Genomic DNA, 14,486 nt, shown 5'->3' with positions numbered 1-14,486 from the left:
TTTTTTTTTTGCGGTACGCGGGCCTCTCACTGCTGTGGCCTCTCCCGTTGCGGAGCACAGGCTCCGGATGCGCAGGCTCAGCGGCCATGGCTCACGGGCCCAGCTGCTCCACGGCATGTGGTATCTTCCTGGACTGGGGCACGAACCCGTGTCCCCTGCATCGGCAGGCGGACTCTCAACCACTGCGCCACCAGGGAAGCCCATAAATTTAGATGCTATGAAAGTAAAAAATTTAATTTTAATACAAAATTGAGGAAAATAACCAAAAAAACAATGATTTCTCAGAAGATGAAATGATGGAATTATTCTCTTCCATACTGGGAGCTATTCCAAAAATAATAATGGTTTGTAAAGTGGTCCTCTCTGTATTGCTCATGAGAAAGTGCTGATGAAAGTGAGCACTACATTAGTGTTCTTCACTATCCTTCTATCCAAATTGTCATTCATGCACAATAGGACAAATGGAACTCAGCACAGACCAAACCTGCTGACTCTATGACACCATGTCTTAACAAAACATGAAGGAATATTTTTTCTCTTAGCAGTAAGTTAGAGCTAAAGAAAGAAAAACAAAAGGGTTTTTGAAAGAAGATTCAGCTTGAAGTAACTACAAATTAAAACTATACTTTGGAAATAAGGCTACTATAACACTGGAAAATGGCTTGAATGTCCCTAGAAAGCCTGAAACAGAGTTTTGAGACAGTCATTCTAATTATCATTTTATTAACAGCCTTCCAGAAAGAAAGTTAGCATCCTTTAAAGGAAAGAAATTAATTCCAGACCCTAAGCAACATAGGATTGACAAATGTCTAGCATATAATTTAAAAATCACAGAAAATGTGAAGATACAGGAAAATGTGACCCATAACCAAGAGAACCTCCCAACCCCTCCTCAAAAAAAAAAAGAGAAAACAGAAAGAAAAGAAACAAAAGAATAGATTCAGAGTTATAATATAGTTTGAAATTAGTCAACAAGGAATTTAAAACCACAACTGTAAATGAGGTCAGTGATATAAAGGAAACAATGGATATAATAAGTAAAAAGATGGAAAATGAAAGAATATAAAAAAGAAGAAAATGAAAATCATTCAATGAAAAATACTATATATGAAATGAAAAATGTATTGAATGTGCTTAAAAACAGATTAGGCACTGCCCAAGAAAAGATAAGTAAAAAATATCATAATTAAAACAGAGAGAGTCTGTGTGTAGAAATTTACTTAGTCATGTTAAATTATCCTAAACTTACTTAGGTTTCATGTTCAATTTATTTTTTTCATGATTCATTGTTTGCTCATATACAATGAGAACAAAAACTGTTGCCTGCCATATCAGTAAAGAAAGGATGTTGCAGCCACCAAACCATCACATTACAGCTCCTCCCCCCACCCCCAATGGTGAGCCATGAGAGAACTCAGGATGGAAGCAGGAGGCCTGCCATCAAGCCATCAACCACTGCAGCCATCCCCCAATGGTGCACCCTGAGGAGACTCAGGATGGGAAAACACAGGATGTTGGCCCCAGATAGCTGAGGTACATATCAAATGAATGTTTTCAATGAGCGCAGATTTTTGTATCTTCCCTTACATAGAAGAGCTAAGTTCGTTAACTTGAGATGTCTGGTTTTCTTTAATTAACAATAATCTTTTGATGTTCTTCCTGATGTTTGCTGCAAAAACTCCTACATATCCTGGCTCCTCCCTTACTTCTTCAGAGCAGTCCCTTAGAGCTATCTGAGAGGTTGTCTCCCAAGCTTGAAGTCCTCAGCATGTCTGCTGGATAAAATATAATTCTCAACTTTTAGGTTGTGCAATATTTTTTCAGTTGACAATATGTATAGGACCAAGGCTTAGGGAAACAAGAGATTATATTAAAGAGTCTAAGAGATCTTTAATGGAAGGGGAGAACATTAAAGAAGATAAAAATTGAGGTGGAAAAAATATTTGAAGAAATAATATACTGATATAAATTTTTACAAAACTTTTAACTCATAAATCCAAGGATCTCAGAAAACTTCAAACATGATAAACCTCCCCAAAATTACACCTAGATACTTAATACTCAAATGTTGAAAATCAAAATAAGGAAAAAAATCTTTAAATCAGCCAATGAAGAGACATCATAAATAAAAATGGACAAAAACTCAAATTTTTTTTTATCATCAGCAATGATAAAATCCAGATAAATATGAAAAGATATCTGTCAGATGTTGAAAGAGAAAACAAAAAGATCTCTCAACATAAAATTCTGTATCCAGCAAAAATATCTATCAGTAGTGAAGCTGATTATTCCATTTCTGTTTAGGATGTTGAAAACCCCAAGAAAATGTCATTACTTCACTAACAATGAGAAAAGAGCTGAACAATATGCAAAATTGTGTTATCTATTTTAAGTTCATTAGAGATATGAGGTCACACAGCAATAAGTATTCTGAATTCCAAAGAGTGACAAGTTTCCCTGGGAAGAGATGAAACACAGGAACTGTTTTACTTTGAACAAAGCACTAGAAGAAAAAGTGGATATCATAAAAGCAGGTAAGAAAAAAACCAGCTAAAATTTTAAAACATTCTTAAAGAGTAAATAGAAGATAGCAAGACAGTTTAGATAACTATGAGTCCCCTGAAACTGTATTTCATATAGACTGTCAAGATCTCTTCCATTGGTCATCACCAGGTGTTTTTAAGAAAGACCAGGAGCAAAGCAAGAGTCAGAAGAGGGACTCCACATGGTTTCCCAGACCCTTCTCTCCTATGAAGCAAAATATAAGCCACTGGAAGAGAGGCAGAAAACTCATAATCCTAGGGCCATGCAAAATCCATCACCCAAGAAAATTCCTTTAACTTTTCTTATAGTGTAGATCTACTTGTGGTAAATTCTCTCAATATTTGTTTACTTAAAAAGACTTTTCTTGGGCTTCCCTGGTGGTGCAGTGGTTAAGAATCCACCTGCCAATGCAGGGGACATGGGTTCGAGCCCTGGTCCAGGAAGATCCCACATGCTGTGGAGCAGCTAAGCCCGAGCGCCACAACTACTGAGCCTGCACTCTAGAGCCCGCGACCCACAACTATTGAGCTGATGTGCCACAACTACTGAAGCCCATGTGCCTAGAGCCCATGCTCCGCAACAAGAGAAGCCACCTCAGTGAGAAGCCCGCTCACCACAACAAAGAGTAGCCTCCGCTCACTACAAGTAGAGGAAGCCCACACACAGCAACAAAGACCCAATGAAGCCAAAAATAAACAAATAAATAAATTTAAATAAAAAAGACTTTTCTTAAAAACATTGTTTAAAAAATTTTTCAAATGTGGGACAAAATTGAAAGAATTATACAGTAACCACCTGTATACTTACTATCCATATTCTATCAGTAACATTTTATCATATGTGCTTAAGCACACAGGTATCCATACATCCATCTCTCAAGATTCTATTTTGAAGGTAGAGCCAATAGGATTTTTCTTGCTTGATAATTTTTACAAATGATGGTTTAAAGCAAAATCTTAACAATATCTTATTTAGTTTATAACACAGAGAAAAAAATGTTACAATAATAGCACAAAGTGTAAGAGGGGGTAAAAAGAAGTACATTACTGTAAAGTTCTTACATTATATTTAAAGTGTTATATTAATTCAAGGGGGATTATGAGATATTAATGATACATATTGTGGTTATTAAAACAATATTTTCAAAAAATAGTTATAACTAATAAACCAAATCCTAAGACTCTAGAAAAAGAAGAAAAAAAAAAAACCCAAAATAAGTAGAAGGAATAGAATAATATACATGTGTGAATAAATCAAAGGAATAGAAAAAAGAAACTAGAGAACTGAAACAAAGTTGAATTTTTGAAGAGTTAAATAAAATTGAAAAATTCAGATCATGGAAAAAAGAGAGAAAACACTCTTACTAAATCAGAAATGAGAGGACACGTCCGCACACTTTATGAACATTAGAAAACTAACAAGTCAATGAAAGTCTATGTCAATAAATTTGACAAGTTATATGAGATGTAAACATATCTAGAAAGAAAAAGATAACAAAGCAGACAAAAGGTGGAAAAATCTGAACAGCATTTTGTTTTAAAAGAAGGATTTTATGGGGCTCCCCTGGTGGCGAAGTGGTTGAGAGTCCGCCTGCCGATGCAGGGGACACGGGTTCGTGCCCCAGTCCAGGAAGATCCCACATGCCACGGAGCGGCTGGGCCCGTGAGCCATGGCCGCTGAGCCTGTGTGTCCGGAGCCTGTGCTCCGCAACGGGAGAGGCCACAACAGTGAGAGGCCAGCGTACCGAAAAGAAAAAAAAAAAGGATTTTATGATTAAAAACTTTCTCAGAAACTAAACCCCAAGCACAGAAGTCTTCATTGCTAAATCTTACCAAACATTATCAAGAAATAATACCAAACTCACACATACTCTTGCACAGAATAAAAGAAGAGGGAACACTGTCCAACCCCACACAAAGAAATTACAAGAAATAAAATTACTAAGCAGTATTTTTCACAACCACAGATACAAAAATCCTAAACAAAATATTAGCAAATTGCCTCTAGTTTTAGATTCAATAAAAAGGATAATCATGACTGTGATGGTTTTTAAACATATCCACAAATATTTTCACTGTCTCACAACAAGGCTACTTACTTTTCCCTTGAATATGGGCTGACTTAGTTACTTGCTTTTAATGTATAGGAGGCAGGCAGTACAGTTGATGCTTCATGCCAGATTTTTTTTTCCCCCTTGGGGTATAGTTGCTTTACAATGTTGTGTTAGTTTCTGCTGTTCATCAAAGTGAATTAGCTATATGTATACACACATCCCCTCTTTTTTGGATTTCCTTCCCATTTAGGTCACCACAGAGCACGGCGTAGAGTTCCCTGTGCTATACAGCAGGTTCTCATTAGTTATCTGTTTTATGCATAGTAGTGGATATATGTCAATCCCAATCTCCCAATTCACCCCACCCCCTCTTTCCCCCCCTTGGTGTCCATACTTCTGTTCTCTACCTCTGTGCCTCTATTTCTGCATTACAAATAGGTTCATCTGTACCATTTTTCTAGACTCCCAGGTTATAAAGAGCAAAGCAGCTCCTGTCCAGTTCTCTCAAGACTAGTGTCCTTGGAATCCAGTCATTAGAGTGGGGAAGCCCAGACCATATGCAGAAATTTCCAGTAGGTATTCCAGTTTGCAGCGTCTGGTAAAGTCACACCCTAAAGCTAGCATCAACCACATTATATGTTGATGAGGAAGACTGAGGGGACTCCAGTTCGACTGCAACCCTATGAAAGGCTGTGAGCAAAAAACATCCACCTGCACTGTCAAATACAAATAAATAATTTTTGCTATTACAGCAACCCTAAGTTTAGGACAGTTGGCTATGCAATAGATAACTGGAAAACTAACCTAATGTGGTTTATTCCAGGAATGTATGTTGGTTTAACATTTGGAAATCAATTAATTCTATTCACCACATTAATAGAATAAAGGAATAAACTCATAAGATCATTTGAATAAACAAAGTAGTCCAGAATACAAAGTTGTAACTAAAGCCAGAGAAAGAAGCTTATTTCCATGGTTTTTGTTCAGTGGTGTCTGGGAGAAAAGAGATCTTTTATCACTGATCATAAAGTTGTGAGTACATGACCCTAGAGTTAGAAAAGTAAATGCTAGTTATTTTGAGAAATACAGTTAGAGAGAATAAAGCCAGAATACAGAGAATGTAGAAACAAGAGTTGGAGAGAGATCCCTGAATGCATTTTAATCGGAAGTCATGCTCTCCAATGTATTTCCCTTAATGCTCTTATGCATACCAATAAATTATCTCCTTAACGTTTTTTCATCAAAGATAGCTCAGGTTAAGCCTTTGCACTTGCAAAGAAACTTCATTCTTTCCTATAATCCTCTTCTAAATTAAATCTCCTCTTTTAATAACAAATATATTGAAAATAAAAACAGAGTAAGAGACTGGAAAAAATGACTACAAGTGATTGTGATAATGTAAATTAATATTACAGAAGAAAAAGGTAATATTAGAGGCTTGTATAAATTTTACACAGAGCAAAAGACATAAAACCTGAAGCTATTCTCCTTTTCTTTTGTTTTTGTTTTTTTGTTTCTGACTTGAAGAAGTGAAGAAAGCAAGCTAGAGAAAATGCTGGGCCCTGAAAAGATAAAATATTCTAAATTGCTTGATTGCTCTTCCTGAAGCTAAAAAGCAAACAAAAGTACCTATGTAAGAATTTTACTTATATTAGGGCAAATTCCTAGAATAAGCATAACCTTTTCTCCCACAGATCAGCAAACACAGATTAAAGAATAATAGTTTTGTAAAAACAATAAAGAAGGAAAAGGGATGATGCAGGAAACACACAAGAAACTGAGGAAGAAATGGTGCCAAGGCTTTAAGATACCCACAAACATGCTCTAGTGAAAGATCGTAAAAGGTACAAAACAGGTGCAGAAGCCAGAGACCTCAAATGGGCACAGAATTTATAGTCTAGAAGCAGGAAGACTTGAGGAAGGCAATCATAAGTCTGAGAGTCACTTGCTGTGTATTGAAACATGGATTTCATATTTGTTTTTGCTCCTTGCAGGTTTTCTGAAATTTCAGTTGTCTGAGTATTGCCTTCCCTACTTTTGTTACATGATGCTTGATGTTTCTCTTGAAATAGACTCATTCTTTTTTTTAACTTCAGTGAATCTATTTCTTAAACAACGTTTTAAAATAACACCCCCAATGAAAAGTTGAACAGTTTTTTTTTTTACTTACTCACACATTTATCTTTTACTTGTCATACTGCCTTGTATCTCATTCTACCCTGACTGTGAGCTGCTTATGAACCAGAACTTTACCTCCTTCTCTCTCTCTTTTTAAAAAACCTTTGCAACTTCAGTACTTGTTGCTACTAGAACTTGATACATGCTTAATAACTATCAAAGAGTAGCTCAGAAACTATTAAAAGGCTGAAGACTCAACTTACTCTGTCAGAAAACGGGCAAAGGCGATGGCCTGGTCTTCTGACAATGGAGTGTTAGGTGTTGTATTGCAGACCTTTCTGGTGATTATCTGACAATAAGACTGTGAATCTTTCACTGTTTAAAATTGAAGTATAATTGACATACAGTATTATATTCTTTCATTATTTATCACTAGTGTATTTCATTTCTGGGGGGTAAAACAACTTAGGTTGTAGGAAAGTGATGGCAATGCAAAAGCTTCTTGTATATAATAATGCAGACATATCATGTCCAGTAGAGAATACATATATATAAGTATATATGGGACATATATATGTCAAATTTTAATTTGAATTCATATGGTTCCCTCAATAATTAAGGAAACAAAATATTTGAAATGCATTCATTTTAGAGTCATGCTTTTATCTTTTTGAAAATTATACTTTATCAACTGATATACATAAGGGGGGACATCCTTCTCAAAGGTTGTAACTCTAAATAAAAGCAAGGTGAATTTTATTAAGGGAAAGCTCAAAATATTTCACAGGAAAAAGTGATTGCTCTTTTTAGTCAAGTTTATGGTTGACAGAATTGCTGGCTGCAGGTGAATGCTATGTTGGCTGATTGGTGACCTAGCAAGTTTCATAGGGTGATTTACCTGTACCTACTTTGTAGCAAAATCAAACCAGAAGAGTGAGCCAAACCAAGATGGAGAACAGTAGCGTGGTCAAATATCTTCCTCTTAACTTTTTCTAATATGAGTTCTCATAATGTAACTCTACTGTCATCATGGAAAACTGCTGTGGGAGCAAAGATTGTAGTTAGAACAACTGAAATTTTGAAATTTCAGCATAAACAATATAGAAAGATATAAGGACTTATCCTTTTGCATTAATTATAAGGAGCTTGGAAATCAGAGGATAGTCAGCATTTGTATTTTCAGGCACGATTTCATGCAAAAGATAGAGCTTAATTGAGTCTACAAAAATGGGATAGGCAAAAGACAGGAGGTGGCATTTTATGAAAAGAAACATTAGCAGGGGTGCAACAACAAAGGATGAAGTTGGTCTGGATAGCAGAGGGTGAAGCTCAGAACCTGAGTATTCTTATCAGACTTTTCGCGGGCCTCTCAGTGCTGTGGCCCCTCCTGCCGCAGAGCATAGGCTCCGGACGCGCGGGCCCAGCGGCCATGGGCCACGGGCCCAGCCGCTCCGCGGCACGTGGGATCGTCCCCGACCGGGGCACGAACCTGTGTCCCCCGCATCGGCAGGCGGACTCCCAACCACTGCGCCACCAGGGAAACCCTCTTATCAGACTTTTGGGGAAGAAGGAAAAACCCCGAGGGGTTGAAAATAGGTAGTTGCATGTATAAAGAAATGGAAAGTAGCTAAGAATGTGGGTATCAGGCAAGAAGAAAAAGAGATAGTGGGGAAAACAGCCTGGCTGATGGCTGGAAGGATAGGAGTTAGAAAGCCCAGGGTTCCCTGTTGGGAACAAAGTAGAGATTTGTGTGTGTGTGTGAAAAATCTCTGAGGACAGATAAAAGTAGAAAAATAAAATGTCTGATACACATAGTTAGAAGGGAATGAGAAACAGTTTGCTAAAAATGATCGGAGAACAAGAAGTTATTTTTTTCTTATTATTTGAAATACAGAATGAGCTTTTGAGAACAGGAATAATATTTCGTTAACAGGCTAAGGGCTTTGAATCTCATAGCACTTATTATTCAGAGAGATGGTAATATCTGTGAATAAATTTTCAAGTTTAAATTAAATCCAGTTTCTTTAAAAAAATTTCAAGATGATTATAAAGGTGGCATGTTACTTTTTAATTGAATTGCATTATTCATGTTGATGCAATTGTTTCTATTAAATTCTTTACTTTGTGAAGTGTTTGTATATGATTCTTTCTCATTGAAACATCAGAATAATATTGTATATTTATCTTATGTTTTGACATGTATACATGTATCTAGAGTAATAGAATGTATTTATCTGAAACGAAATAGTCCAAGAAACAGGCAGGAAAAGAAAATATTTCTTAAATTAAATCTGGGTGAGAAAATGCTGGCTTTAAAGGTTTCTTTGGGGCTTCCCTGGTGGCGCAGTGGTTCAGAGTCCGCCTGCCGATGCAGGGGACACGGGTTTGTGTCCGGTCCGGGAGGATCCCACATGCCGCGGAGTGGCTGGGCCCGTGAGCCATGGCCGCTAGGCCTGCGCATCCGGAGCCTGTGCTCCGCAACGGGAGAGGCCACAACAGTGAGAGGCCCGCGTACCGAAAAAAACAAAAACAAAAACAAAGGTTTCTTTGATGTCCAAATATTATGTTTACATCAATGAACACAAGCCAGGGCTTCCACAAGTTGTTAGCTGAGTCCCCCTGCTTGTGATTGCTTCTCTCTATTTCTCATTAAAATACCCATGAAAGTGTCATAAAACATAAATAACAAATAGATGAACAAACAAACTGTGGCCTTTTTCTCAAATAAAGACACCTGTTAAGATATAATTCTACAAATGTGCACTGAAAGAAAGCACTTGAAGAGCCATGTCACTTGTCCTGCAGGTCTGCTCTCTAGATGAGATAACTCTTCCTTTAGGTGAGCTGATAAAAGGCATCATTAGTACCAGAACAAAATGGATACCATCAGTTATTAACTGAACGATAATGTAAATTGCATGAATGAATGGTTGAAGATCACAAAATATGGAGTTAAAGAATCAGGATTTAAAATTAAGGTCTTCCATTGGCTAAAACACCAGCCTGGGAAATTTATTAAAATATATAATCCTCAGTTTCAACTGAAAGGTGGGTATCATGATACCAATTTTATAGAGTTCTTTTGACATTGTAATAAAATAATGTATGTAGATTACTCAGCACTGATACTCACTGTTTTACTACATTTAATTTCCAGTGATTAGCAAGGTAATTGCAAGCTAACATTAGCAAGGTGAGAAAAATAAATTTATGGACCCTGATGAAAATACCTACAATATTTTTAAAAACTAAAGAAAAAATGCAGAAAAATCTCAGCCGTTGAGCAAAACTCCCACAGGAAATGCATGAATATTTTTTTAAAAAAGAACTTTTGTTTATTCACTTGCAAATATAGGAAAATATCAATCATGATTTTTTTTAAATGTTAAATTTTGCTGTAAAGCAATTAGAATAATCAGTGAAACAAATAAATACAAGAACTGAAGCTGCATAAAATTTGATTTATGAAACAGCCGATTTTCAGAATGTGGAAGGCATTAGCAAAGTGATGAAAATCAGTTAGAATATGACACATTGAAAGCATGTAAGACAAAGTGAGGAGGTATACATAGTGAACAATAGAAGTGCTTTAAAGGAATATCTAAACAAACAATACAGAATGCTCAGTCAGGGAATAACTGACGTGTCTATAGACACTAAGGAACTGAAACTAGAATTAGAAAGGGCTAATTATCTTCAGTAAAGTTATTATGAGAAAATAATACTGAGATACCATCTAGATACAATTCAATTCAAGTTAGCAAATATCTATTAAGCACTAACTACATGGAAGATATTGTCAATCTTTCTTCTGCCCAGGACATCAGAAATGAGGGCAGTTTCAAATGGGTCAGTTTTGTGCTCCAATCATATATGCACTTATGGATGTTTTTTTTTTTTCAAGTTTTAAGCAGTTTTACTGCAAAGGTCCCCATATACATTTATAGCAATTCTAAGACATTCTTGGTCACCCCACAAGTCACTTCCTTATAGAAGTGCATAACGAAAGAAACTTCATTACTCCTGTGTGTTAGCAACTTTCAGTTCCCCCAAAACACTACATCTGTTAAAGTCACTCTTTTAAATTCATCCTGAATAAAAGATGGAATTATTAAGTAAAAAATGCTATATATTATAAAAACCATTCCTTACAAAATAGTCCGAGTTAAAAATCAATTTTTTTTTTATAAGATTGACTGCAAAACACCACTAGGACCACGTCCTGTTATGGATAGCTTTGTTCCTATAAAAGAGCTTCTATTTAAAACCCTGCATGTTGAGTACTTGCTCTAATTGTCCTCATACTTCTTTGGGTGAGTAAATTAGAAATCAGAATCAGTGCTAAAAACAAAAACTATGCTTTATGTATACATTATCTGTGGCCATTCTAGGGACAAGTTTCAATAACATTTGCAGAATTTTGTTTAATCATGAATGTTTAAAAATATGCTATTTGTCTCAAAATAATTCTAAAGCATAAAAGTAAACTGTATATTTCCTATAGCAAAAGTCAATATACAAAATAGACAAAAGAAAAAGGTTAAATGGTAGATCTTTGAATTGTCCTTGTAGGGGCTTTATACCTTGAACATAAGATTGCAAAAAAAAAAAATGATACATGTTGATAACTAAATTTGTAAGAAGATTTTCTTAATGAGAGAAAGGGAATTAGTTTACAAATAGATTAGATAAGTCCCATTTTCTGGATTTAGATGTCTACAAAGTAAGGGCAAGGCAAAAGAAGAAATAGCCCACATTATTCTTATTCTTACTGTGGCAAATTCCCTCCAGGTGTAGAAACCTCTGAGGTGGCGAAATGATTGGGTGACAGATCTTTTTTCAAGTGTGGTAGTTGCTCAATCTTTGCCTTTAGCAATATTGAGTAACCAATATTGTTGGCAAATCAACCACTATTAATAATTTAATAATAAATGAAATTTATTAATTTTATGAGCATAATAATAGGTTGATATAATAGTTTACATGCGATACTTGACAACGCTGAAAGAGTTAAAAACAGAAATTGTTAAAACAAATCTTTTTCTACTGTTAATGTGTTTTTCTCAGTTCTTACATCTATAAAAATAAATACAATTGATGATGTTTTCTCATTTGCTCAATTACAATTTTTAAAACATAAAATCATGACTCTCAAATACAAAATGAAGACCTGTCAAGGATTTTTCTAACTCACTAATTAATGAGGACCTCGGTAACACAGTTCATGTGAGAATTTGACTTAAGATTTACATTCATTACCAGATAAAAGTGTTTTTTATTGCTATGAATGGGAATTGTTTGGATTGCAATGTCTTCTATAATTTTTACTTTTGACACTACAAGTTAGTTATAAAATAGCCTAGTTAATAGAAAGCTCTGCAAATCTGCCCACCACTATAGAATCAGATGATCTGTGGATTTCCACTGAAATTACACCTGGTAATCTGTTTTGCTCAGTTACAAGTCTTGAGAAATTTCTAATAATGGTACTAGCAACAAGTAATATTAGGTCAACATAATGAATTATTTGAGGAAAAAAACAGTCTAATTCATTTTATTAAAACATGCATTTCAAGTAACATTGTACTTTTTTATGTTTAATAATTATTTTTCAAACAATTTAATATGCTTATGTTATTTGGATCATTATTTATGTAACTGCAATGCTAAAATAATCCAGAAAAAAAATCGGTGACTCCTAGAGCCATACCGTCATAATAATTTTTTTCAAAATTTATGGCAGAGATATGTAATAAAATAAACAGTTAAAGACATTTAGGCATAAAAATATATTTAAGTAAAGTACTATGGGGAAATGAAATTGAAATACAAGTTCAAGTACAAAAAGAAAATTATGTAAAATTCCAATTATTAAAAGTACCTTTTCGGGCTTCCCTGGTAGCACAGTGGTTGAGAGTCCGCCTGATGATGCAGGGGACACGGGTTCGTGCCCCGGTCCGCGAAGATCCCACATGCCACGGAGCGGCTAGGCCCGTGAGCCATGGCCGCTGAGCCTGCACGTCTGGAGCCTGTGCTCCGCAACGGGAGAGGCCGCAACAGTGAGAGGCCCATGTACCGCAAAAAAAAAAAAAAAAAAAGGAAAAATTCCCTGTCCACAGGAGCTGACACTTTAGTGGGAGAAGATGGAGATTAAAGATGTTAAATAAATAAATTATATAGTAGCTTATACGGTTATAAGCTCTCCAGAAAAGAAAAAAAAGAATAAGAAGAATAAAGAATTCTGATGGGAGATGGAACGGTGGTAGGGTTGCAATTTTAAGTTGCAAAGGTGAGGGAAGTACTAAGAATAATTTTCTAGCAAAACGTGAAGGAAGTACATTATAGGATACATTTACCAAGTAGCAGTTCTGTTTGTTAATCTACCTGTCTGGGTCTTTGTTATCTCTTGGTGTTTAAGTGGGAGACAGATGTGTTTCTGTCTAATAAACGTTGTCTGATGTGACAACACTTATCAAGTTTGTTTTTTTCTTTCAAACTCTGCAGTGCAATACCTTTTAAATTCTCTAAGATTTACAGATGGACAAAACAAATATATAACTATGGATAATATGCTATAAAAATGGTGTAATTATAATAAAAACTCCAAAACTTTCCCATCTATTTTAAGATACAAAATTTATAGAACAAGTATTTTTTTCCCTGTTTCAGTGAAAACTTGTTTTCTGTGAAACTCCGTTACAGAAATATCAGTGGAAATCTGTTTTTCGTTTAAAATGTGTTCATGGTAACATTCTAAGAAGAAATCTGTTATGAATTCCCCTTTTCAAACTGAGCAATAGTGAGTACTACTAGCAAATGCATCATGCTCCATTACATACATTAAACTACTTAGCAAGCTCAAGTGGTAATTTTAAAGGAAATATATATTATTAAAAACATTCCACTATTTGTCCAGCATTTTAGAAACTCTGTAACAATAGTGCATTTTTTTCCTTCTGTGTTTGTGGTTTTAGTTATTAAAGGTAATTAAAAATAAAACTTGAAGAGGCATTCAAATTTTTGCATGAAGTTTTACTCCTTTGGAGTTCTGCTAATGAAAATTGGCATTAAAAATCTAGTTGGAATGAGACACTATTCTCACGTGTGCATCTCTGTAAAATTCTATGGGCTCATTTATAATACACTGAGTATTCTGAAATAAAATACTACATAATTTCAGTACACTTGAAAAGAGAGTTACTGACTGTAATTTTGCTTGAAACTACAAATTGAAATTAGTTTACATAAATGCAACATGCTGTTTGTTTTTCTCATGCCACTGTGCTTAAAGGAATGACAATTCCTTTGAAAAGGTAGCCTTTGCAAGGTTTCTTAGACAATTAAAGATGTGGAAAATAACTCATCCTCCATTCCTCAAAGTTAGGAAGCTTTCAAATAACTGAATATTAATTACATTTTTCACTTTATTCAAGTAAAAACACAAATTTGATTCAACATGACATCATGTGCTACTTGATAGAAGAGCACAAACACTGCCTGTGAAGTAATCTTGCCAAAACACCAATTTATAGAAAATATAGAGACAGGGAAATCTATTGAATAATGCCACAGGGGATGCAATCAACAGAATACACACTGTGAAAAAGACCCTGGACAAAAACTGGGTTTCGTTATCAAATAATTTGCAAGAAAAAAAGAAAGAGATGGGGGAAATTATAGATAAAAGAAAGATTCTGTGTGCTTTATGTTGATCAAGATTCAAATGAGCACACTGTAAATAAGATGACATTTGTGAGATATTTGGAAATTT

This window comes from Aethalodelphis obliquidens, unplaced genomic scaffold (assembly GCF_003676395.1).
Source record: "Aethalodelphis obliquidens isolate GAN/ISIS:26980383/991018 unplaced genomic scaffold, ASM367639v1 scaffold10, whole genome shotgun sequence".
Taxonomy (NCBI): Eukaryota; Metazoa; Chordata; class Mammalia; order Artiodactyla; family Delphinidae; genus Aethalodelphis; species Aethalodelphis obliquidens.
This window is presented reverse-complemented; position numbering follows the sequence as displayed.